At 41.0% G+C, this 27,832-nt stretch overlaps 1 long non-coding RNA gene across 1 annotated transcript; it reads left to right on the forward strand.

Moving 5' to 3' along the window:
- The first annotated feature begins 1,179 nt into the window (after window positions 1-1,179).
- Window positions 1,180-26,640, forward strand: LOC107045298. The gene is made up of 3 exons (XR_001461424.1): window positions 1,180-1,931; window positions 26,211-26,318; window positions 26,451-26,640. It is a non-coding gene; the product is annotated as an uncharacterized LOC107045298 (long non-coding RNA).
- Window positions 26,641-27,832: the final 1,192 nt, after the last annotated feature.

Here is a 27,832-nt window from a genome sequence, read left to right on the forward strand (position 1 = left end):
ATTTCTGACTGTTATGTGTAATTTAAATGTACAATCTCAGTGATCGCTTGATTTTAGAAGAACAATTATTTCGTTGTTTTCTGAGTTATTCCATCGATGAAATTATGTTTGAATGACTGGTTGAATTCATAAAAAAAATTCAATGTTTGCTTGAGTTAATTTTCGATTAGAAAATGATTTAAAATTCACTTGAGTATTTCACAGGGATATTTTCAGTATGACTGGGCGAATGTTTGTGTGTTTCGGTTGACAACTGGTCAAGTACTGACTGTTCTCCCTTCCGCGTGCTGCTGTGACGCGTCCCTTAGGATAGGTTTCAGGTATAAATCCCATTGCAGGGGCGTTTTCAAATATTAAATACAATCTTACATAGGGTGGACAAGTCAGCGACAGTTTTTCTGTTCAACTCAAGCCCGAGAAATACTCAAATGTTACAATTGGTGAAATATTCATGAATTAACTCATAATTCATGAGCTCATTATAAATTAGCCCCATTCAAATAACATTCTCAAATTGTGGATGAAATTCTTCTTGAATGACAATTAATTTTCCATGGGGTACGGAACATATGCAAACCTGTTATGAGCAACTGAAATATCAGTTTTGAAAAACAGAGATTTTAGTAATCTGGGGCTCATAACGTGATCTCGATGAACGTAGATTTTCCATGATTGATGCCTGTGGAATTTAGAAAATCAACCCTCTGACGAGGAAGTCCTTCCAATCCCTGACGGTATGAGCGGGAGTGGGGTTACCAATTACCGTGCTTTAGCTTTGTGTGTGGTAGTGAACCTTTATCGTCGGAGAGTTGAATTATGTTATACTGAAGAAGTTGATCTGAAATGTTCTTTATGAAAGTCATTACCAATTCTTACTTCTTTCAATCATTCTAATCCATTTACGATTGAAGATTAGGTAGGGAGGAAGTAGAGCGCCCTCCGAACAATTAACAATTTTATTCGCATAGAACTATTAATTTTGAAAAATGAACAACAAAAATGATAAAATAAATGCGCGGAAACCATATAGACGAAAAACGAAAAATCTGCAAACTACTACGGATAGTTGCCGTGAGGGAGGGGGGGAACAGTCAAAGTGAACGACGCGCTCTCGGCCCACTGAACTCACTTGTTAATCCGCTACGATAAGTGTCATGTTGCTATTCCAATTTGCACGTATCTGTGAGAGTGAGAGTGAAATATCACAATATCTCAGAAATAAATACATACTAAAAAGTGAATTTTTATGTGATAAATGCGGGATAATGATGAGTTCAGACAACTCCAAAGGATTATACGCGTGTAGAAACAAATTTAAAGTTATAAGACCTCATAAAAAAACATTAATACAACAATGCGATAATTCGGTGAGCCAAAGAGACGGTACGATTTTTGCGGATTCTAGACTCCCACTAGGCAAATTGTGTCTGTTGTTTGCAATATATTTTTCTATTGACAAAGTTAAACGTAAATTCATAAAATCACATTTATAAATTTCTTTAAAATCTATTAATAAATATATCAAGGTCATTGAAATGGTAGTCGCTCGCTGGGCGAAAGCTAGGGGAAATGCTACATTGGGGGGAAGGGGAAATATCGTGGAATGTGACGAGACGAAAATTGCCACACGTAAATACAATAGAGGCAGATATATCAAAGGAGTATGGGTGTTTGGGGGCATCGAGAGAAACACAAAGAAGGCGTTTATTGTACCTGTTGCCAGGCGTGATTTCTACACCCTGAAGAAGAATATAGTCAAACATATTCGAACAACAACTTTGGTTATGACCGACTGTTGGCGAGGGTACTCTGGACGTAATAACTACAGATACCACCATCAAACCGTCAACCACAGGAAAGAATTCCCAAACAAAAAAACAGGAGCAACAAATTGAAAGAGTATGGAGAGACCTTAAAGACGCCATCTCCAGGTATGGAATTACCAGTCAAAATATCCATAGAAAGATCTCCAAATTTTTGTTTTGTCGCACATTCAAAGACGAAGTTCGAATTGAAGCTTTGTTCCACATTATCTCGATGTTTTCTCCTTAATCGTTTCGAGGTTTTCTGATTTATCAGTCGCTCCTGGGGTGTAGGATTCAAGGTTGAGGTTGTTCGGGAAGATAACGAATCAACTACGCAAGGCAACAGTTTGCAAAACTAGAGATGTAGTGTATTGTCGTGAATGCGGTATGTACAGATGATGAGTCGGTAGTATGAATATNTGTAGGATTCAAGGTTGAGGTTGTTCGGGAAGATAACGAATCAACTACGCAAGGCAACAGTTTGCAAAACTAGAGATGTAGTGTATTGTCGTGAATGCGGTATGTACAGATGATGAGTCGGTAGTATGAATATATACAGGATGAGGTGGAGAGATGTCCACCATGTGGCATGAGTCAGACGACTAATTTCTGCTAGCGCGGGAGCGATTGCGACACCTGAGACGTGCGTGTGTTCCTCAGGTGTGTGTGTATGAGAGCGGTGCGATACGCGTCTCAGTGCGGATGTAGCGCGGCGCTACAGGGGGGGGGGCTCGACGGGGTGTCTCTGTGGATGTTAGTGCTTGAAGAGTTCTCCGGGATAAATAGTGGTCGGTTTGAGGAATTGAGAAAAAGAAAAAATTATGGAATATGTTCAACATATCCATAAATGACACTAAACAACCTTAATGGAATTTATAGTGAAAAATATCTAATAGGACATTCGCATAAATTTTAGAGATTCAAATTTATAATTATTAAAATGATTATAGGAGGATGATCGGACGTCTCAATTCTATAGAATTGTCGATTGTCGTTAGGAATGGGGGGGGGGTGTAGCGTTCTTCTCGTGGGAGTCGCCGCGCCACCACGTCCCCGACGTGAATCCTGGGTAACGCTGAGAGTGGTGCATTCGCGGGGGTGCCGTTTTGGGCCCTTCTGGGGGGTTTATGGTGAATTTGAAAAAATCGAAATTTTAACTCCCTAATGGGTACCCCTCGGGTCTGAACCTATGCGAGTAACGTAATAATATGAAACTTATCAAATAAACATATAATAATCAAAATAAAGGGGGTATTACCCATTTAAAATAAAGGGTCCTATACTACCCACCTACCGAAGATTAAATATTAATTTTTTCAAGGGATACTTTTTTGTTCTTCCAAAGAGACATGGTATTCCAATTCAGTCAGTTCGTTGTCATAGAACCCAACATCTATATATCTCATTATGCATTTCTTCAGAAGTATTACTTCTGTTATGTATATAAGATGTACAAAAATTCGGCCGTGCCGTGACTCTTCATTTTACGTATAATATATGCGTAAATGAGGATTTATTTGATGGGATGACGATACTTCGACAATTATCTGAGGAGATAAATCATCTGCAATGATCCATTTCTCTCCTTTTACAATGCATGCTGTATAATGTCCAAAGATATTTTCGTTAATGATTTCTGGGTCATGAAAATTTACAGTTCTGGCTACAATGAATACATCATTGTTCACGTTCAATGTTTTCGTGAAGTCACGTATTGGAACTCGAAACTTATGATCCGCTGGACAATTGATAAAAAGATGGTTATGAAAGTGTATACACTTTTCGTGATACATTGTGTACATCCAATATTAAGTCTATTGAAAATTTTATGTATGTTCGTATCTAATATTTTTTGAAAATGTTGGCAATAAAGATGACCATAATGATATATTTTTTCAAAAATGGGTTCTATTATAATCTCATCAATTCCTCTATCACCACATAATGAACACTCCACTGTCATTGAATAACTTGGATTTTGATTAAAAATTATGGGACATAATTCTGCTACTGTCATTATTGCATTCAAAATTACCAGATCAGACCAGAATCTCAATTCTTTTTGGAAAAATTGCTTAGTTCAAAAAATATTCAATCTCAACTGCTGAACGTATTGTTCATCAACTTCATCATTTACGACAATGTATTTAATCAAATTGAATTCTTGGGTATTTGAACGAAGGATATCATTGGAGAAATCTTCTATACTGCACGCTATAATTAATATTTGAATGATACTGTCAAATGCACATGTATTCTGCAGACAAAATAATTGAAAATCAGACACAATTAGTAAAAAAGGAACTCATTCAATTTCAGGGTTCCATGACTATTTAACAAAAAACCAATTCAACACACAAATTAACCACGCAGCAACTCTACATAAGCCAAACTCAACACCCGGCATTTCAACACGAAACAAACTCAACACATAGGTAATTCAACACCAAACAAGTTACTCACAGCATAAATTCAACAAAACATTCGCTCGAAAAATAGTTCCTAACTTTATTTGCTTGTTAAAAAAAAATAGTTCGTACAGAAATCATTACAGAATACGCATCGCAAAAACAAAACTTCACCAACAATTCAATTCCATTACTCATATTAATCACAATTTTATATTGTGGGCAATCCCCCTCAGATAATCCACAACATCACAGTCATCAGTGTAGCCAGACACAACCTTCTTCAACCTAGCATCGTAGTCTCGGTACTTCTTCCTCTTCTTTTGAGCAGCTTCCATCCCAGCATTCTCCTGCTCCAAAATCCCATCCGTCACCACTTGCTCTGCATTCAGAGCATTGATAAATTTCCCAACAGTTGCATGGGCAGTTTTAATTCTCGAGTTGAATGCGTTGTGCCAACCTTCAACACAGTTATTCGTGCGAGGAGTGTCATGCAACACAGCATCATGACACATCCAATATTCGATGGCAAATTTCGCAGACAAACGACGACCTCTACTTTGCGCCTTCCCAATCTATGTCTCGGCATAGTATTTAACAATTGGTTTCAAGTACCCTTTATTGTCCTGAAAGTAGTCTGATGCGAGTAGAGTATCAAACGCCTTATAAACATCAACAACAGGCACAAAAGCAAGTGCTATTAGCATCCTCACGTGTAAATTGAAGTCAACATCATTCCCATAATCTTTTACGAAACCCAAATCCCTCACATGGCGATACACACATTGACCGAAGTGGAAAAAACATCCGTGAATCTCCGACCCCGGGAAAACTGACTCCACCGCGTTGAGGAAACCGAGCTCGAAATCCGAGGTAACTCGAACAGCTTGCATCCCCTCTCGTGAGTTCTTGATGGTTTTAAGGATTCGTTTATAAGTCATATTGGCGGATGTATGTGTGTGTGTGTATGTATGTACGTAAACAAAATGTTGCACAACGATCTCTCTCGAACAAACGATCCGATTCAATGTTTTTTTTTGTAATCAATGCATCTTCATGGAACTTAGAACGGATTAGATTCTGATGAACATCGCCTCAACGGTTCTTTAGATATTGCAGTAAAACTAGTAAATCAACGTCGAAAAATGCAATTTTTTTACAAATTTGGCGATTTCTCTCAAAGTAACGATGGGATCGATTTCTCTCCATTATAATCGATGGAGCTCTGTGTACCTAAGACTGGTTCAATTTACTAATTTTACGCGGTTCTGCATGACGTCTAACAAATACCATTTAATTTTTTTATTGAATAAGCGTTGTAACGAGATTTTCTCGTTACGGGTTGAAATCCCCTTAAAAAGATACGTGAACTCTAAAATTGAAACATGAGGCGNCCACCTGACTATTGAGCGATAGAGACGGCTAAAAAGTAGTTTGGATTTTTCCTGGGTGAACAACCCGGGAAAATATCCTTACAACGTTCATTGCGTTTTTTTATGTACCATTATAATCTTCAACAATTTCCAAAAACAATTTTTTAGACGTTATGCAGAGATGAGTGAAAATAGTAAATGAAAAAATCACAATGGATGGGATTTGCATCAACGTTGTGTAATCGATGCGTCNGGCGACATCTAGAGGCGGCAGAAGGAAGCCGCGATGAACTGAGCGACAAACCGATGAAAGCCCTAAGGCATGGCGGTTATGGGTGAAACCGCGACCCCTGGAGGTCTGGAGGACGTTACTAGACTATCGCTATTTTGGAATTCGCCCAGCATGTGCTAGGGGAAAAGGGGCCGACGTACAGGCTGTCCAACTGGGCGATTCCATAGGCTATGTCAGAGTAGACTAGGGACCAACGGCCAGGTGAGAGGACTGGTGCCCCCGGGATCCCGTCGGGTTGATTGGTGGGGATAGGGTAACGGGATGCTCCTGCATCCCCCACAAACGGAAAGAAGAATTATTTCGGAACTCTTAGTGACGACTTTGTTGTTTCCGGCCTTATCCGGCTCGGCGAAACAAATGTCGTGCGCATGGGCCCGTGGGTCTGGAGTAGAGATCGTCCTCCTGTCGACCCGACCATGTGCCGACATTCGAGTACCCGGAGACGGTGACGTGCGATGACCGAAGCGGTAACTGGTGGCCGAGAGTGTGGGTGGTCGTGAAGTGGGTAACAGGGTTCCACTTTGGTCGGATCAGCCTCTCGGCGTCCCAGGCTCTGAGGAGTCCCGGCTGATTCGCATCTAATTCTGAAGACACTCCCGAGTCGAAATACTCGGGCGGCGAAAGCCTACTGAGAGAGTGAAAAATCCGCCAGGACGAGAGTAAATTCACTTTACATGGGTGATTAGGCCGTGAGGCTTAATGTCCTGAAACAGTGGCTGGTGACGTTTGGCATAAGATACCCCTGGTGGACCTCGCCCACTCTACCGTGTCACACTGATGCTAGCTGGGCAACCCTTTGCCCGGCCACAGAAGTCCTCTGAGTGGACGAGTTTGCCTCAGAGGCCGGTTTTCGTCGAACCTCCCGTGAAGGTTCGGCTGGCGCCTGACTATTGAGCGATAGAGACGGCTAAAAAGTAGTTTGGATTTTTCCTGGGTGAACAACCCGGGAAAATATCCTTACAACGTTCATTGCGTTTTTTTATGTACCATTATAATCTTCAACAATTTCCAAAAACAATTTTTTAGACGTTATGCAGAGATGAGTGAAAATAGTAAATGAAAAAATCACAATGGATGGGATTTGCATCAACGTTGTGTAATCGATGCGTCTTCACATAACTTGATTCTCATTGGATTTTGAGCGAAATCGCCTCAGTGATTGAGTTTTTGAAATAAAACTTTCGAATTTTGCAATTAAAAAAAACGGCAAGCTGGAAAATTTTAGAGTGGGTTAACTTTGAAGTTGGAAAATTCTAAGCGGATCAGCTTCGAAGTTGGGAGAATTTTGAAGTGGGTCAAGTAAAGTTGATTGATGTTTGAGTTAACTTAATTTGCAAATGCGTTCTTTGCGAAATCACCCTAAGGGTAAAGCCACAATGGATGCAACGCTAAACGCATGCAACGCATGAAATAATTATCCAACTGTTTTCCGAATATTTCTGATACTGACTAGCGTTGCATATAGCGTGCTTTGTATTCACTGTGGAATGACCCGAGCGTTTATTAAATCTGCGAAGAAACTTTTCTTCTATGGGTATTTCCCCGGAGAAATGTGAGAAAAAGATTGAATAAATACATAATACAAAAAAGCAATGAAAGAAAAAACAAATGGTCGGGAAGTTATTGGTTCGACCCGTAATGGGGTCCACTTCCGCCAACCCCTATCAGTCATACCCCAAAGAGAGAGCGCGCGAAGTGCGCGACTGGGCCTGATTTTTTTTTGTCTCTAGGGCCTTCGGGTATTCGATCGGAATAATATTTTCCTGATAGAAGACGTCCATATATGATGTGAAAAAAATACGCCATCAGAGAAGAAACGACAATTGGGTCGGAAAAAAATTTTTTTTTCAGAAATTTTTGTGTTTTTTCGCTTTATAGGGGAGCGGCCTGGTTTTTACCAAGAAATTGATGTTCCAATCAATACTTTTGGTTAATATATCATAGAAAAGAAATACACCACCGTAGAAGAGAGAAACGGTGCTTCGAAAAAAATTTGTTTACTGAAATTTTTGCAGTTTTTCAACAGTTTTGAAATATTCAACAACAACAATCACTCTGGAATCACTTCTTTCAATTGTTCGAAGGGTCACGCAATGGGCAATATCAGAAATGATCTTTTCAGCACTATCAAGTAGAAAAAAATTGGAAAAATTCATTGAAAATAATTGTTGCAATGGCAATATATATACGACACGAAACAATAGATAGAAAATAAAAATAAAGTAACATCAGAGTGAGGAAATCTAATTTTAATTCTAATCATAATGCAGTCAACAGTGGATCAGGCAATTATTTCACATTTTAGAGAAATTAAGCTCAAATTCCAGTCAGTGGCATGAACAGATTGTATCACTCAGACTTGAAACAAAAGAAGGATAAAAAAATGAATCCATCGATCGATTCAACTTTATCAGACTGTAAGCTATTAGTTGTGACTTACTGTTGAATATGTTACTTAAATGTATTATTTATCAGTAAAATTTTATCATTAAGCAAAATTAATGAGCCATCATTGTGTATACTCATCCCCATTTTCTCATCTTCACTTCTGAATTGAGGTAAGAAATTTCTGACATTCATGATAGAGATATTTCCAGGCGATTTGTGGAATCAATTTGTTTGTATTCAGTAGGATGCCCCGTAGTGATATATGTGCAAATCCAATGCGAGGCCCAGGTGAAAAAGGCCGTTGTGGAACCAATTTACGTCCGATTTCACGGGAAATACACTTGAAGTATCCCTTCCTACCATCGACTGCAAAAATTTGCGGCCAGCGCCGAATAAAAGTGCCAACATATGTCGTACCATCGTTTCCTCCCACTTGCATTCTGAAGAATCAAAATCTTCAAGAAGATATTTCTTCCCCAGAGGTATCGAAGACTGAAGCAGAATTTGATGATTCCACCTTGCATATCATTGACTGTTCATTGAGATCAGGCCGATCTTTTCATCTTGATGATAAAAGCGTTTCAAGTCACGATGCATCACATGATTCAGATGGATTCTTCGATTTAAGTATGGATGAGGATTCAAATAGTGACCATAGTGCACCATCAACGAAACGGTATCGTTCTCCCAGAGAACTGGAATTAGAGGAAATCCTGAATGATTTGAAAGAAAAGTTCAACGATTTGGACTCGTACGGTGAGCGCCTGCAAATTCTAACCATTCTTCCTCGATTATNCAAAAAAGCAATGAAAGAAAAAACAAATGGTCGGGAAGTTATTGGTTCGACCCGTAATGGGGTCCACTTCCGCCAACCCCTATCAGTCATACCCCAAAGAGAGAGCGCGCGAAGTGCGCGACTGGGCCTGATTTTTTTTTGTCTCTAGGGCCTTCGGGTATTCGATCGGAATAATATTTTCCTGATAGAAGACGTCCATATATGATGTGAAANTTTGAGAAATTTCCATCGAGGGTACAAAGCCACTCACTCAGAGGCTGCAGTTGGTTTCACTAAGTTCGCAGAATCAAGACCTGAGCAATGTATATTGGCGGCAGCGAGTGGCACATACGTGGTATGTGTTTGCACGTACCACCAAAATTGTAAACTGATGTTAGATNCCGTAGAAGAGAGAAACGGTGCTTCGAAAAAAATTTGTTTACTGAAATTTTTGCAGTTTTTCAACAGTTTTGAAATATTCAACAACAACAATCACTCTGGAATCACTTCTTTCAATTGTTCGAAGGGTCACGCAATGGGCAATATCAGAAATGATCTTTTCAGCACTATCAAGTAGAAAAAAATTGGAAAAATTCATTGAAAATAATTGTTGCAATGGCAATATATATACGACACGAAACAATAGATAGAAAATAAAAATAAAGTAACATCAGAGTGAGGAAATCTAATTTTAATTCTAATCATAATGCAGTCAACAGTGGATCAGGCAATTATTTCACATTTTAGAGAAATTAAGCTCAAATTCCAGTCAGTGGCATGAACAGATTGTATCACTCAGACTTGAAACAAAAGAAGGATAAAAAAATGAATCCATCGATCGATTCAACTTTATCAGACTGTAAGCTATTAGTTGTGACTTACTGTTGAATATGTTACTTAAATGTATTATTTATCAGTAAAATTTTATCATTAAGCAAAATTAATGAGCCATCATTGTGTATACTCATCCCCATTTTCTCATCTTCACTTCTGAATTGAGGTAAGAAATTTCTGACATTCATGATAGAGATATTTCCAGGCGATTTGTGGAATCAATTTGTTTGTATTCAGTAGGATGCCCCGTAGTGATATATGTGCAAATCCAATGCGAGGCCCAGGTGAAAAAGGCCGTTGTGGAACCAATTTACGTCCGATTTCACGGGAAATACACTTGAAGTATCCCTTCCTACCATCGACTGCAAAAATTTGCGGCCAGCGCCGAATAAAAGTGCCAACATATGTCGTACCATCGTTTCCTCCCACTTGCATTCTGAAGAATCAAAATCTTCAAGAAGATATTTCTTCCCCAGAGGTATCGAAGACTGAAGCAGAATTTGATGATTCCACCTTGCATATCATTGACTGTTCATTGAGATCAGGCCGATCTTTTCATCTTGATGATAAAAGCGTTTCAAGTCACGATGCATCACATGATTCAGATGGATTCTTCGATTTAAGTATGGATGAGGATTCAAATAGTGACCATAGTGCACCATCAACGAAACGGTATCGTTCTCCCAGAGAACTGGAATTAGAGGAAATCCTGAATGATTTGAAAGAAAAGTTCAACGATTTGGACTCGTACGGTGAGCGCCTGCAAATTCTAACCATTCTTCCTCGATTATGGAGTGCCCGAAAAATAGCGCTCGAATTTGGTGTTTCGAGATACATGGCGGAGAAGGCAAAAAAGTTCAGAGAATTGAAATGAGTATTTGCTTCACCAACTGCAAGGACTGGTTATCCATTACCAGCCAAAACTGTTCAAAAGGTGCGAAGTTTTTATCTAGAAAATAGTCGGGTTATGCCCGGGATGAAAGGTAAGATATCGATTAAAATTAATGGAGAGAAAAGAGTAGAACAGAAGCAAATTTTGAGAAATTTCCATCGAGGGTACAAAGCCACTCACTCAGAGGCTGCAGTTGGTTTCACTAAGTTCGCAGAATCAAGACCTGAGCAATGTATATTGGCGGCAGCGAGTGGCACATACGTGGTATGTGTTTGCACGTACCACCAAAATTGTAAACTGATGTTAGATACTATCAATCTCCGGGTTCTAACGACGGATTCACCATGCCCAATGAAAGATTACAAAGATTATCTCAGCAGAATCATGTGTCAAAATCCCATGCCGACCTGTCATTTGGATGAATGTAAGAATTGCCCTGGACTTGATCAATTGTCATGTGAGCTAATACGGCTCCCCTTCAAAGCTGTGGCAAAGTACTGACAGGTGCACCTTGCAAACACAGATACTTCCGGTAAACGAATTCGTTGATGTACTTGCTGAACGATTGAAAGTACTAAAGCCCCACCACTTCATCGCTCTAGAGCAATCAATTTTTGTGAAGCAACGAAGAGACAATTTGGATAAAGGAGAAGTGCTTGTCCACTGAGATTTTGCTGAGAATTATTGTTTTGTTGCTTAAGATGCTACTCAATCTTTTCATTACAATAATGATCAGTGTACAGTCCACCCGGTGGTGTATTACTACCCTGAAGATGATGATATCCAACATCAGAATTCAGTTATCTTATCAGACAGTCTACTCCATGATACTACTGCTGTTTGTTTGGTACAGAAAATTCTGATCGAGCCTGTAAAGAAAAATTGTGGTGATGTTCGAAAAATGATTTATGTAACAGACGACGCTGCTCAGCATTATAAAAATCACTACCAAATGGCTAATCTTTTGAATCATAAGGCTGACTTCGGCATCGACGCAGAGGCTCACTTTCACGCAACCGCGTACGACATAGGGGCATGCGATGAAGTCGGAGCAGTTTTGAAAAGAGAAGCTAGACGCAAAAGCCTGCAAACAGTTGATGGTAAACCAATGCTCACACCAAATGCTCTGTTCCAATGGGCTAAGAATCATTTCAATGGGATTGACGTTTTTTTCTTCACGAAAGACGAGCACGGTAAGATTAAAGCAGAATTGAAACATAGATTCGATAAAGCTGAAGGAATTCCTGCTATTCAGAAGAATCATTGTTTCAGTCTACGACTACGGAGTCAATTGGTGATAAAACACTATTCTGCCTCAGCCAATGAGGAGGTTTTGCCAAAGAAAACTCAGAGGAAACAACGGTAAATGTGCATGATACGTGACTCCCCTTTAATTTACACATATTTATAACCGTTGGATTCGGAATGATTTATATTTTTAAAATCAATCATAGTTTTGGAGTAATATGAGATATGAAGATGTGATTTTATTAACTTTAGACAGAGAAAGAACTTTACAATTCTTAATCTCACGCGGTGTCTTAGTGGCGCATGCTAATTGTCATGAGTGTGGGGCACAAATGATCCGTGATTCGGGGAGTCTTAAATTCAAATGTAGGAAAGTTCATCACATTAACGATTCACACTACAAATTAATTAAGAAACAATGCAATACTCAACATAGTATTCTTAGTAATACTATTTTGGAAAATTTAAAAATAACATTCGAAAAAGCATTTAAAATCATTTCCTATTATATTATTAGCAACAAAATCACAATTCAAACACTTGCTGAAGAACATAGGATAACCAAAAATACGGTGAGGAATCTCACAAAAAAGTAAACAAAATATTTTCTGCGTGGTCTGAGGCACGTCTTAAAGAAAATTTAGGGGCGAGGGGTAAGACAGTAGAAGTTGACGAGACCAGAATAGGAGGGAGAAAATATAATCGAGGGAGAGAGGCACAGGGCCAGTGGATATTTGGAATATTCGATCGGGACAGCAAGCAAGTAATAACAGTGCCAGTACAGGATCGGTCGAAATTAACTCTACAATTTTATATCGATAAATATGTGAAAAAGGGAACATCTATAGTGACTGATGGGTGGAAAAGCTATCGAGGGTTGACCCAAAAAGGATATATCCACAGGTGTGTAAATCATAGATATCAATTTGTTAATTCATACAACCGAAATTGCCATACGCAGAATATGGAAAGATGCTGGAGAGATTCAAATAACAACTTGCAAAAATACGGGGTTGGAAGGAGAGGAACCCAAGATAAACTAAATAAAGAAATATTCACACGGGTATTCAAATATCAAGATAGGGTCGAGCAAATTTTCACCATCTTGGATAGTTTATTAACATTAAATTTGGGTCCAAGAATGGACTAGTACTGTACCGGAAATAATTTTAAAAAAATAAATTGTAATGTATCATGTATAATGCTGAAATCAAAAAACATGAAACGTTTAATTTTTCGAAAAATATCAAGGAGTATTTAATACTCCAATGATTGAAACCAGTGGTGTCCACCTTGAAAATCAATCGATAGGGACCGTGTTTATTTGAGAAGAGTAGCGGGTACCTGTGTGATTGCCTAGGTGTCGATAGAAATTTGAAGTGTCACAATATCAACTTTAGTTAAATTTATAAATTGATACTAGGAGGTGTAGCGGAGTTTGGTGTCTGAGGGAGCAGATGGAGTGTTGGTTGTTGTACTCGATTGTAATTCACACTGTGGAAAAATATTAAATGATCTTCGAAAAATTATCCCGAGTTTCGTGTTTGGTGAGTAGGGTATATTGGTTCTTCTTTGAGGCCGATGCACCACTGCGTCCACGACGCGGCCTCGGGTAACACGAAATGTGGTGATCTCAGTTGTTTGATCCTTTTGATGAATTGGTTTTAGGATCGAAGTGTCCAATTAATTTGGTTTCCGTGCAGGATTGGGAAGTTTCTGGAGATCTGGTTTGATATTGTTTGAAGATTGAGAGGTTCGAGCTCCTACATGTCGACCTAGAGAGAAGTCTACTATCCGCCCTTAGGTTTCTACAGTCATTGTGGAGGGTTTAGACACAAAAAAAACCCATAAGGTTATCTAAAAATTGTGATATACTGAACAAATTTAAATTTATTAGTTATTTAATAATAAAGTCACGCATGCTGCATTTTTACGATTGAAATTTGAACAACTTTGAGGATTCCGGTCGTATGTTATAGGTGTATTGCCATCGAAACAGTCATTTTCAATCAATTTTTCCAATTTTTTTCTACTTGATAGTGCTGAAAAGATCATTTCTGATATTGCCTATTGTGTAACCTTCGAACAATTGAAAAAAAGGTATTCTAGAGTGATTTTTATTGTTGAATAATATAAAAAAAGTTGAAAAAACGCAAAAATTTCAGAGGAAACAATTTTCTCCGGCGCACCGTTTCTCTCTTCTATGGTAGTGTATGTCTTTTCTATGATATATTAACCAAAAGTATTGATTGGAATATCAATTTCTTGGTAAAAACTAGGCAGCTCCCCTAGAAGGCGAAAAAACAGAAAAATTTCAGAAAAAAAAATTTTTTTCCGGCACAATTGTCGTCTCTTCCATGATGAGCTATTTTTTTTACATCATGTATGGACGTTCTCTATCAGAAAAAAATTATTCCGATCGAATGTCGGAAGGCCGTAGAGACGAAAAAAATTGAAACGTAAAAATTCCTTGAAAAATCAGTGAAGTAGCTAATTCACAGTTCTGGAGTATTTTTCTCAAAGTACAAATAAAAACAAAAATTTTCTTTTTTTATTCGTTCAAATCGGATGCGCCACTCAAAAATTATGAATTTTTGAAAATTCCAAGTTTTGTCATCATTATTCGGATCATTCGGATCTTCGATGATTGACACCTGCCACCTTGCGGTCTTTTAATCGCTCTCATTTGCATTTCGGCCATCATACAGTGTACTTTGCATTCTGCGAATTGCTCTATTATTCTTCTCGAGTCCCGCGTATTATTGCTCTGCATTGATAATTCTGTGAACTGCTCAATAATATTATGACCCGCCCTATTTCTTTTGATTATCTCGATAATTATAATTAATTGAACACGTATAAATATTCACTCGTTATTGTAATTAAACTGACTGTTTGACCAGCGTGCACGTGTTGTGATTTTCGGACCCTCTGGCGCTTCCGTAAAGAATCCATTTACATCTCGTTCATTGCTTGCTTATTCCAGAGATCTCAGACTCGGCATCGAACATTTTGGTCCTTCGAGCCGGATTTGTGGAATATTTCTCGGTTTTTTTTTAGTGATTTAAACGAGAGTGAAAAACGGACAGCGTCTCAGCAGTGGTGCTCATCGTCTGCTTCTCGACATCTAGTTGGCGGGAAATGGAATTCGGCTGGAGGCGGTGCTCATCCGGATCTTCTTGCGCGGCATCAGGGATCTGTGATACTGACCAGGCGGTGAATTTGAATTGACCAGCATTCTCTAAAGGGAAGTTTACTTTTTTTATTTCTCCTTTACTGAGATTCATTTGGATTTCTCGTGACTGCGAACTAATGGACCTGCGTCAGCGATTTATTTATTTTTTGGAATTTCGAAATTTCTTTGCAATTATTTCCGAGAATTCATTACTTTTGAGAACTTTGTTTTTCGAATCATCGAACTTGCGCTTCCATTTTCCAGTGTATGTTGAGCTTCTCCTTCTAAAGGAAAAAAAATTATTATAGTTTTTAATCAGGAGCGGCGTTATCGGGTTTTCTTGGTCGTTTTGCCCTGCTCGTCTTTTGGAAGTCTGGAATTTACTCTTCGTTCTTGATTCTTATTATTGTGCTTTCGCTTGAGATTCGTTTGTTTTCCTCGTTGTACATCGTTCACTGCTTTTGATCGACGGATACTTCTTTTAATCAATGATGTCGTCTCTTGATGCCATACTTACTCTCCAGAGGACCCGCGCTAACTTCAATGAAAATTTAAGTTTGGATCTTTTGAAGGAGGATCCCTCGAGGGAATGCATCATTGCCCTTTGTGAAAACCAAGCTCTATTCAAGAATTATTTCAGCAAATTGGATATCACTCACGAAGAGATGTCACAAACCCTTCAGGCCTTGAAGTCAAGGACCTGTTTGATTCCGAATATATTAAGTTCGGAGTGTTTGATCGTGGTGTATCCCAATTTGCGTCAGCCAAAGTCCTTCTCTCTCATATCCTAGATAAGTGCAGTCCAGATAATTCAATGGAGACTGCGATAAGGAAACTAAGGATGCACGATAGACCTGCGGATGTGCCATCGTCAAATGCGAGTGCTTACTCTGGAAAGATCATTCAGCTCGAGCAATTGATAATGCTTCAGCGGACAGTGGTCACCCAGTAAGCCCTGTACTCAAGATACAGTCCACTTCTAAAAAATCACAGAGGGCAAGGAAGTTGCAATACCCCTGTTCCTTCTGCCAGGGGGATCATTACATCGCCTCGTGTGATGCGTTCACGAATCTCACGTCCATCGCTAGGAAGGAAGTCGTCGACCGGCTCTACTTCTGTTACTGCTGTATGGGGAGACACAGTATCAGGGTGTACCAAACCACCCGTAAATGCAACCACTGTCAAGAGAGGCATCATACGCTGTTGCATCTCGATCGCTCTCGTCGTTCAGCTCAACGTGGTCCTGTGTCTCATACAGCTCCTCTCACCAATACGGGAAGTGAGCGTCAGAATTCCTCTGCTCCGTTGACCAGCGTATTTGTCGTGATCTATGCTCACACAGGTGGCAACGTTGGAGCCTGCATTTCGGCAGAAGTCAAGGCCACTGATTCGCCCAGCGTTCAGCGTTCAGAGATGTCCAGCTCATTCAGCGTTCAGACTTCCGATTCGTCCAGTATTCAGACGTCTGACTCATCCACCGTTCAGCCCTCTGATTTGTCCAGCGTTCAGACGTTCGAAGAGACCAATGTCAAGGTCTCTGCCTCGAACACTCAGGCATCCAAATCGATCAGCGTTCAGACGTCCGTCTCAACCGAAATTAACGCCTCTGAATCGATCAGCTCTAACGCCTCTGAATCGAGCAGTGTGCAGGCCTCCATTTAGACCATCGAGGAGACCGAGGACTCAATCAAGGATTGGAGCCTCATGTGAAATTGATCATCTACTAGTAAATCGACTAGTTCAATGATTTGTCGTATTGCCCTGCGGATAGATGTTACCTACACATTCAAGTATTCTTCGTCTTCGGTTCAGTCGGTAACCACTTGTTGATGTTGACGAGATGACCTTGGCACGTGTTGCGCAAGCACCATGAGGTTTGAGGGTCTCCGAAGTACTTCAATTCGGCCCGTCTGACGTCTCTTCAGGTACATCGATCGAACGTGGTGCTCAGAGCTTAGCCTCCCTGAAGCCTCGTCTCATCAACTCTTATAGCCCCTCCTATCAGCTGAAGTAATAACCTTCTGACTTCGGATGGAAACATCAACTTTCTGGCCCCGCGCATACTGAACATGCAGACACTGCCTCCGGACAAGATCATCGTATTTCTGGTAATGTATGTCAGCACTGACTTGCTGACGGCGGGGAGGGTAAATGGATCGCTTATTCTTCCCTCTAACTTTATTTTGATATTCAATATTCTATGTAGATATTGAAAAATGAATCACTTAACTGCTCAATAGTCGGATAGCTCTATGACTTCGTCATTCCTCGAACGAGATGTAAGACCTTGATGAGGATTTACGCCCCTCATTATCGAACCGAGCTCAGTTTGGAAATAAGTCTTTTGGAGATCGATGGAATTTATGCCTCCATGACTCCTGACTATACTTACATTGAGATCATCGCGTTGAGAATTCGCTCAGTATACATCGAGAGACCTTCATCACTGTACTCTTCAATTGAACTTTGTGAAGTCAGTTCTGAGTTGAACTTTTACCAGATCAGTGTATAAAAAAAATGTGGCGGTTTGGTGCGGGTATCAAAAATAATAACTCGGTGTTGACAGGAACTGTATATTGAAAGGCAAGTGTTTACATGCGTACTCAAAAGTAGACTGACCTCCTCCGCCGGGGAGCGTACGAGTTTATATACCTTCGTTTATCGAAGGTTCGAGAATTGTCCTGAAATTTCGTGAGGGACAAGGATAGAATGATGTTTGTCTCGAATTCCCACGTTTGGAATATTCGAGACGCTACGAAATAAATTCAAGAAATTAATCTATTGTGGCTCGCGTCACAAGTACTGCCCTTCTACGGAAAAAGAAAAGAAAGCAAAATAAAGCCAAAAGAAAATCAATAATATCGATTTGTCGAGAACAGCTGATGTCGTTTAGCGAATCTGACGCGCTTTTGAATTGATGACGTCGATGAGCCGGTGTTAGATGGGCGATAAGATGACGAACGTCGAGATATTCCCGGTTGCGGTGACTCCGGTGAAGGTGGTGCAGTCGGCGTCGTATTGCTGTTGTCGGAATCGTCGTTAGCTTCGTCGTCATTGTTGTGCTCGTCGTCTGGGAGCGAGAAAACGGGTTTGAGACGGTTGATGGAGACTATGGTATTTTCGCCTCTAATTCGAATGACGAAATGTTTCTCATGCCTCAATATTACTTGGTGTGGCCCCTCGTATGGGGACGTGAAGGCGTGATGGGGAGCGTCGCGACCAACGAGGACGTGTGAGCAGTTTGCGAGCTCCTTAAAGACGAAAATCTTCCTTTGGCCATGACGGGCGACGGGTTGAGGAGCGAGATCGGCGAAGTGATTCCTCAGACAATCGGTGATATTGGTAGATAGTAGCCCGCGTGGTGGCGAGGGAGCAAGAAATTCCCCCGGTAGTCGGAGCGGTTCTCCGAAGACGAGGTCGGCAGGAGTTGCGCCGAGGTCTACTTTCCAGGCGGCGCGGATTCCGAGAAGGACGATCGGCAGTGTGCATACCTACCAATCGCTTTCATGACAGCGAATGGCGTCCTTCAGATGACGGTGCAGACGTTCCACCATTCCATTTGACTGAGGATGGAACGTGGTGGTGTAAATATGTCTGCTACCGAGAAGACGAGTGAAAGCGTTGAACAGCTGGCTCTCAAACTGTGTCCCCTGGTCGGTTGTAATTCGAAGCGGCACTCCGTAGCGGGAGATCCATCCAGAAAAGAGCCTTCGGGCGACACACTTGGCTCCAGTGTTCTCGATGGAGAACGCCTCTGGGAACCTGGTGAAACGGTCTATGATCGTCAGGCAGTTGCGATACCCTCTGGACGGAACGTATGGTCCGATGATGTCCACGTGTATGTGCTCGGAGCGCTGCGTGCGTCATGGAAAATCTTGAATAGGAGATGAAACATGACGAGATACCTTATTTCGTTGGCAAGCGATGCACGCGCGGGCCCATAGATGGCAGTCTCGGTTGATGTCGGGCCAGACGTAGCGCTACGTTACCAGCTTCGTTGAGGCTCGTGCTCCAGGATGGTTAACGCTATGGAGAGCGTCGAAAATTCTTGTTCTCAACGGCACAGGAACGAAATGGCGAATCAGATCGCCAGACACATCGCAATAGATAGGCGTGGCGCAGTCTGGAACATTGACAGGTCGTAGGGCGAGAGCGTCATGATGTTGATCCTGGAGACGTTGCTGGAGCTCCTCGTCAGCGGCTTGAGTTTCGGCGAGCTCATTCGTAGAGACAGCAGCAGAGATTGCCTCGATTGCAGAAAGCGCATCGGCGACAACGTTGTTCTTGCCGGCCACGTACTCGATGTCGGTCGAAAACTGGCTGATAAAATCCAGGCGGTAGAACTGCCACGGCGTGGCTGTATCGGGATCCTGGGCGAAGGCGTGAAGCAACGGCTTATGATCTATGAAGATCGTGACGTGCCTCGCCTCGAAAATGTAGCGGAACTTTCGCACGGTAGCGTAGATGGCGTGGAGCTCTCGATCATAAGGGCAGTGTTTCCTCAGCGCAGGTTGTACTTTCTGGCTGCAAAATGCCAGTGGTTTCCAGTGCTGTCTTCGTCGTTGCTGCAGGACTGCACCGATGGCGTATTCGGAAGCATCGGTGAAGATCGCCCACGGGAGTGTCATGTCCGGCTAGACCAGTAACATTACTTTTCGTAGCTCCTCCTTGCAGGGGGTGAAAGCGGTATCGCCCTCAGGTGTCCAGGCGACGGAGTGAGAGTTTTTGACATTAGCACCCTGAGTGTATTCATGGAGAGGAGCCTGAAATCTTGCAGCATCTTCAAGAAATTTGCGATAAAAACTGATCATACCTAGGAACTCACGCACTTTACGAATGGATGTTGGCCGGGGAAAATTGACGATCGCCTGTACCTTCGACGGGAGCGGTAACTTACCCTGCGCCGAGATACGATGGCCAAGGAAGTCTACCTCCGGTGGGCCGAAACGACACTTGGCGGTGTTAATTACAACACCGTATCTCGAGAGCCGTTCATAGAGCGTGTGGAGGTATCTACAATGTTCCTCGATGTCCTTGTAAGCGATGAGGGTGTCATCGATATACGGAAAGGCGAAATCGTCCAAGCCTCGTGTGACATCGTCGATAAACCGTTGAAATGTTTGTGCGGCATTCCGAAGCCCGAACGTCATGAACGGGAATTCGAAAAGGCCAAGTGGTGTGATGACAGCTGCTTTGTTTACGTCGTCGATGGCCACAGGTATTTGATTAAAGGCGCGTACGGGGTCGATCATCGAGAAGATTGTTTTCCCAGCGAGATTAGCAGTCAAGTCTTCTAGAACGCGAACGGGATATCGATCCGGAATTGTTCGTGCGTTCAATTGTCTATAATCTCCACAAGGTCGCCATTCGCCTGACTTTTTCAGTACCAAGTGGAGCGGAGATGACCAGGGGCTCTTCGAACATTGAATTATTCGAACTCCGCCTTGGCGATTTTCAGTTTGTCGGGGGCGATGCGTGGTGATTTGCTGGTTACTGGAGGTCCGGGTGTAGCGGCGATATGGTGCAGCGTCGAATGTTTGGCTGGAAGGCCTGGCCGCGCAGTCCCATATGAAATCACCTCTACTCTTTTCATTTCATCGTTAGTCCATTTTCGGATCAGGTCATGACGAGGATTTACAACCCTCGCCTTGACAACTGGCTCGGATTGGGCGTGAGTCTACCAAAACTGGACGGAATTTATGACTCCAATGATTCTGGCAGCGCTCACAGTTGGTCGTCGCTGATGAACTCCACTGATGATGTTGCTCCGCGAGAAATTATTGTCCTGAACTCGATTAGTCTTTTTTTATGTTACAGACCAGCGCAAAAAGGTGTCAGCGATTGTTGACGGCGGGGGAGAATGTTCGGTTTTGCACCGAATTATTGCTCGGGCCCACGCACATATACACACTTGCACATACTAGTTTCGCTCGCATCTTGCATGGCTTTGCCCACAGCTGATCTGCTCTCTCACCTCAGATGACCAGTGGCCAGTCGCTGAAAATTTTTAAACAAAAAAAAATTTCTTTCTCACAAAAAAAATGCACGAGAATCGGATTCTAGAAAACTACCCAAAAAATTATGAACAAGAAGACTATATGAACATTTTTTTATACAAAAAAGCGAACAAGGATTTACACAAAAAATATCACTCAAATTATAAATAAAAACTTACCATCCGGTAGGTTCACTCCACTTCAGTGATGACTGATCCGACTATTTTCACACTTTTTTTCTTTTTGTCGAAATGAAAAAACACACGGAGCTCGGTATGAAAAACGGTGGAGACTTGTCACTGGAGACTATCCTAAAGAATATGAAGTTGTGAGAGAGTGTTCCAAAGATCTTGTAGGTTACATATCTGGAATTGTTTGTTCTCTTTCTCATTATTTTTCTTTTTTCGCCATGATCTTTCGTTTCTTCGGCTGTATGTACTTTTCATCATCCGTGTATTTATCAACATATGCACATATGCGTTTCTGACGCAATCTAGGCTTTCGTTTTTCCCTGTAATTCTCACTTGGTGATCGATCTGCAAGATATTTATCGAACAGTTCGTCGTCTTAATCTCTCCAAATTTTATCCATTTTTATAGTCAAAAATATTTTTCACGAATGATCCACAAAAAAATCGACGTTCCGCGCATTGAAAAAATAACATTCACAATGGTAGGAGATAGCATGGTAGAGAAGGAGGTACGATATCAATTCCACGGTAGTGGGGGAAATGTGACTCCGACGCCGCAGCACTCCCTACGGTGAGGGTAATGTGTGGTTAGCATAGGACGGTTATGTGAATGGTGGGGGTCTGAACGTACCCCACTCTTATGCTTGGCGCTATAAGACGCAGCTACTCATAGTGCATTTCATTCTGTCGATTCGATATCGTTCATCCATTTTTTTATCATGGAAAATATCAACGAAAAAGTGTGCAGTGGTGTTGAACAGCAGGTGGTGCTGTGGCTAGTTATACCTCTCAATAAGTCGGAGATGAAGCAAATTCGTGTCGATCTACAAGTTACCTGTCGGTCAATTTATTCCTGCGGTGTAATTTATGGCCGTACGCCCCAACCGCGTCGTGCTGTCAATGTCACGAGAGGAATGGAGCCTCCTCTATAAAGATCTGGATACCATTACGGATTACTTTCACCCTGATAAGTTTCACCCGAAAGCCATCCACAATGTACCTGCTAAGCAATTTGGCGATGTCAAAGTGAAATTTCATCGCAGCTATGATAACCCCTGCGTTGCTTTTGTACGTGCTGGTGTAAGACAACCCCTCATTATAATGAGTCCCAGCATTACCACATTAAAAAATAAAGCCATATGGATCGATCAGTGGTTAAACTTTTTGGACTCATCGCCACTCAAAGAATACAAGGAGTCTCTGGTCCGGGCGATCACAAGTGTTTCCATGAATTATATGGAATACAATAGGCTGCCAACCACTGAAGAACTCCACTATCGCATACGCAACAATTTTGAGATTTACCTTCTGGCCAAGGACGAACTGCACCGTACAATACCTCAACAGAATCTGGGATATTTGTATCAATTATTTGGTGAAATGTTCTATTTCTGCTACGACTTGGATGCTTTTGCGGGAGGGGCTTACCGAATGTCCTCATACTAAAGAGTATATAATAATAATAATCTCTTGTAACTGAATTATGTTTCCAACCGCCTGTATTAACAGTAAAACACCTCCTACTTCTCCAGGCCATTATGCGGTTCTCAGCACTTTTAAACTCCAAAATAAATAACACCAATAATTCTTTCTCTCTGCCTTTGCCAACGTTACGAGTGGTAAATCTCACTTCTCCTCAGGGCAACATGTTTATTTTCATCTATACAAAAATAGAAACAAAAATAATAAAAAACTAAAATCCAACAATTTCCAGTCAATTCTATTGCAACAACTATTACCTAAATAATAAATCATGAGCACCAATTAATTCAAGGATCTCAAAGAAACTTACGTATTTAAATTCTCCTACTTATCTACAAAAAATCCATCAATTTCTCCGAACCTCATCATAATATACAGTCAAGTAAAACAAAATCAAGGCCATAACTATCATCTTAACATGTAAAATTCCAGTAATATAATAAATACAAAAATATTTTCGTCAATTAACCAGATAGCGACAGCACAACACAATAATCACAATAGTCACTATATTAATAATCATAATGGTCATATCATTGTGACATTGTCTGGTATTTCTAAAATGTGTTGAGACAAAAAGTGACAATTGACGTAAATTATTTAATCTCTCGAATATTCAAAATATATTTATTCCGGTTACTGCAGTAAAAAATGATGAAGAAAATAATTCGTAAACTGTACTTTCCTGAGAACTCTTCACCATGCAGACGCACGCAGTGCAATGTACACCGTTACCTATTTGTTGTCCGGTGTGCTTGTGCTTGATCTAATTTATTCACTCTATATCTTTGGAGGAGAGGATATTATTCAGTAAAGAGAAAGATTATCGAATTACTGAACAGTCTGTATTCTAAAAAAATGGAACCCAACTAATTTTATAAACAGAAAAACAAATGATTTTGCTACTGGCGGGTCGTCACCCAAAATAATAATAATAGAAATGAAATAAGGCTGTCATTCAATAAGAAAAATGAAAGAAAGAAGAATAATAAAAAAAAAAAAATAATAATAATAATAATAATAATAATACAAAATACCGGAAACTCCGGTCCACACTACTCGATACAATCCAAAAGAATTAGGAAGCAAAGATATCTGTTAAATTGCTATGCGGGAAAACACTGAAGAGACTCAGTTGTTCATTTATTAATTTCTCAATGGTAAATGGACAGTGAGCAGGTCCATAGATACCGCCTGGGCTGCCACAACCCCTCTTACTCGCGATACTAGCCGTGATATGTCGTCTCTCTCCGTTGCGCCTCCAGAGAACAACGATACAAAGGAAACGAAAATAAAATAATAATTCCCATTAATAATACCGCAATATTATCTGTAGCTTAGATGCTAGTAACGCTCACAATAAATTATTATATTTTGCTCCGGCAAGCACCGACTCGAGGGCCATGCAGTTTTACCAAGATGGAGTCGATAGTCTCCGTTCACAATGAGATTCCCCCTGCCAGAGAAGCTGACAGGAGCTTCAATGAGGGCCAAAATGCTCTCGTACTTGCTAATGACCCCGTCGCACAAATGACAATATTTTATATGTGCACGCTCACTATAATCACTCGTCCTGACCCAATATTATGCCTCGACTCCGTCCCTCGCCACGTGTTTGCCCGATGAATAGAATATTCGCCTGGAAATTCGCCTGAATATTTGCCGCCTTTATTTCGCCTCGAAATTGCCCTCAGTCGCCTCAAAAACCTCCGGATAAGGTCCGGAGAACCTTGTTCCCACGTCCTTTGTCGAGTTTACATGAAAAGCTTCTTAATTGGACCCACACAATACACTGAGAAAAAAATTTATTCCTTCCAAGAAAATGTTATTGCTGATATCTTTTTCATACTCTTAGTAGAAGAAAATATCTCTTTTGGAACGTATTTCTCCAGGCCAGTCATTTCCAGGTGCTCCGAAATCAGTTCCAAGCGTGAGAATTATGGTGATCTATAAGAATATTCTTCTGCATATGACCTCGAAGAAACTCCAATAATAATTATTAACATTTGGAATTATTCCAATTTTCTTTACCTGAGAAAATCGCCAATTTGTAAAATCCGGAAGATATCGGAGAACATTTTGTCAAGGTCATATGTAGCATAATAATCAGATTGTTCAATATCACTGTAATTTTTGAGGATAGACTTAGACTCTCTGAAAATGACTGTCCTGGAAAAATTCGTTCTGAAAAAATATTATCTTCTTCTGTAGATACGAAAAATTGGGAAACTTAAAGCGATGCAAAGCGATTCACAGTAGAGATGGAAGTGAAGATGAAGGCGGAAATCGTCATTGCCCTCTCAATCTCATACTGTCTCACTCCATTTCTCTCGGGCCTTGACATTGGCCCTGAACTTAAATATTAGCCAATCCCGGCCTCATTTGCATATCTCGCCAGCCCCGTGCTGTCCGGTGGTGCCGTCTATTCTCTCAGGTGCGTATCCCCGGTGGTCAAGTTATCTGTGACGTCTTTTCGGTGTAGAGGATTGTCTTGTAGATGGGCCTTAGCGATTACCCATACTATTGGCGGTTTGCATGCGTGTGTTTGTGTGAGCTCCGGAACGTGCTGCGCCCTTGTGGGATATTATTTTGGGTCCGCAGGAGATCTGAATTCTTCCGGTAATGCCAAGTGGTCGTCTTCTGGTCGTCGTGATCTATTTTCTGTCAGGCTGATGATGGTTCCCTCCGGTCCCGGATGACTTCTCGGTGATGGTGAAGTGAGTCAGAACTCCTCGTTGTCATTCGGAAATCATTCGGTAATCTCATTCATAACCTCTACTCTAGCGACCGGTATATATGAGCATCGATAATCATTAATTGTTGTTGTTTACCCCCACACGTCCCATCGAGGATACAAACGAACCCACTTCGTCACATCATCCAAAAGGTTAATTTCTATACCTCAGCTTTTCCGCCTTACCCACGCCTACTATTACACCCAGCTAATGGTGTCTTGCAAGGGTTGGTGTATGACCCATTAATTAGATTCAACAAGGATTAGGTATGACTAATTTAAATTGGAAGACTCCATTGGCTGGGTGCAATAGTAGGCGTGGTTAAGGCGGAAACGCTAAGGTATAGAAATTAGCCTTTTGGATGATATGACCATTATGATTATTGATATATTGACTATTGTGATTATTGTGTTGTGCTTTCTGGTTAACTGATGAAAGATTTTTTGTTTTTTAAATACATATAATGACTTAGAAGTGATATTTTTTGTTTTTTTTTGTTTTCCAATGAGTGGATGAGGGAAATGTATAAAATGGTTTCCTTCTTTGACAAAGTAGGTTAAGATTGTTACAGAAAATGGCACGAGAATATTTTTTTATTTATTACTGGAATTTTACAGGTTAAGATGACAGTTACGGCCTTGATTTTATTTTGCTTGACTGTATATTATGATGAGGTTCGGAGAAATTGATGGACTTTTCGTACATAAGTAGGAGAATTTAAATGCGTAAGTTTCTTTGAGGTTCTTCAATTAATTGGTGCTCATGACTTATTATTTAGGTAATAGTTGTTGCAATAGAATTGACTGGAAATTGTTGGATTTCATTTTTTTATTATTTTTGTTTCTATTTTTGTATAGATGAAAATAAACATGTTGCCCTGAGGAGTGAGATTTACCACTCGAAACGTTGGCAAAGATGGAGAGAAAGAATTGTTGGTGTTATTTATTTTGGAATTTAAAAGTGCTGAGAACCGCATAATGGTCTGGAGAAGTAGGAGGTGTTTTAATGTTAATAATCTCTTGTGATTGTAAATTATTTTAAATTGGAATGAAAAACATATCATTTGTAAGCCTAAAAATGTGTTTCATCATTTTACATGAATTAAAGAAAAAGTAATTTGTAAACTGTGTGTTATACATTTATGAAAAACCGCGACATTTTTTCTGCTACCTAGAAGTTTCCAGAAAAATATATACATCTCCATGTCAGCTCGAAAAATATGATGGGTTTGGAATTTTTTCCTGCACTATACAATAATCAGATAAAATTCACCATCCTCAAAATAAGAGAGAGAGAGAGAGAACGTATTGTCCACATTTTGCGTCATTCAAGGTTACAATCCTTTGTTATCCGTTTCAAAACAAAAAAAAATTTCGAAAGCGCAATGTCTCTCCGACGCCTCAAAGACGGTGCCTCCAACAGCCTGGAGAGCACCATCGGGAGCCTCGCCAACACCTGCCTGTCAGATTCCACCTGCAATCCATTTTCCACCCGCCACCCACTTTCCACCCACCAGCCACTTTCCACACACCACACCTTTTCTACCTGCCACCCATTTTCCATCTGCCGGCCATTTTTCGCCCACCACCCACTTCCTGTGACCCTCGGACCCCAACTTTCAGGCCCTGCACCCCAGAGGGCTCCCCAGCGCGCCGACGTTCTCTTCAAAAGGCATGTCGCCGAGGGGGGCAGGGGGGGACGTGCACGTGCACTTCCTAGAAAAAAAAGGGGGGGGGGAGGGAGCGTGTGAAATTTGCCAATCTCGACCACTTACTACTGGCTACGGAGAAAGTCATTCTCTGGGCCCACACGCTACAGTCTTTCCAGCGGAGGTGATGCGCATTACCAGATGTGCGCAGCACCTCCTGGCCAAGAAAATGAGGATGAAAATTTAGCCAGGTAGCTATCAAAGCACTGGAGAAAGCCACTACCGGATCCAACGTGGTGTGGGAGTGCATGCAGACACTAGCCGCATTAGGAGAGAATAATAAAATCACCCTAACCCGGGTTCCGGGCCATCATGGAATACAAGGTAACGATGAGGCGGACAAATTGGCCAAGGAGGGAACTGAAAAGGACCCACCAGAGAGGCTAGTTGGGATGCCATTCGCAGTGGGTAAAAAGCTCATGAAAGATCACCTACAGCGGAAACTTGAAACTGTTAGCTATTCGTAGATATAAAAACTGGGGTCAGGCATTTCTGGAAGCAGCTGATTTAAACGAAGTGTCAGTCAACAGC

This window comes from Diachasma alloeum, unplaced genomic scaffold (genome assembly GCF_001412515.2).
Source record: "Diachasma alloeum isolate Michigan unplaced genomic scaffold, Dall2.0 Dall_scaffold_00910, whole genome shotgun sequence".
Classification (NCBI taxonomy): Eukaryota; Metazoa; Arthropoda; class Insecta; order Hymenoptera; family Braconidae; genus Diachasma; species Diachasma alloeum.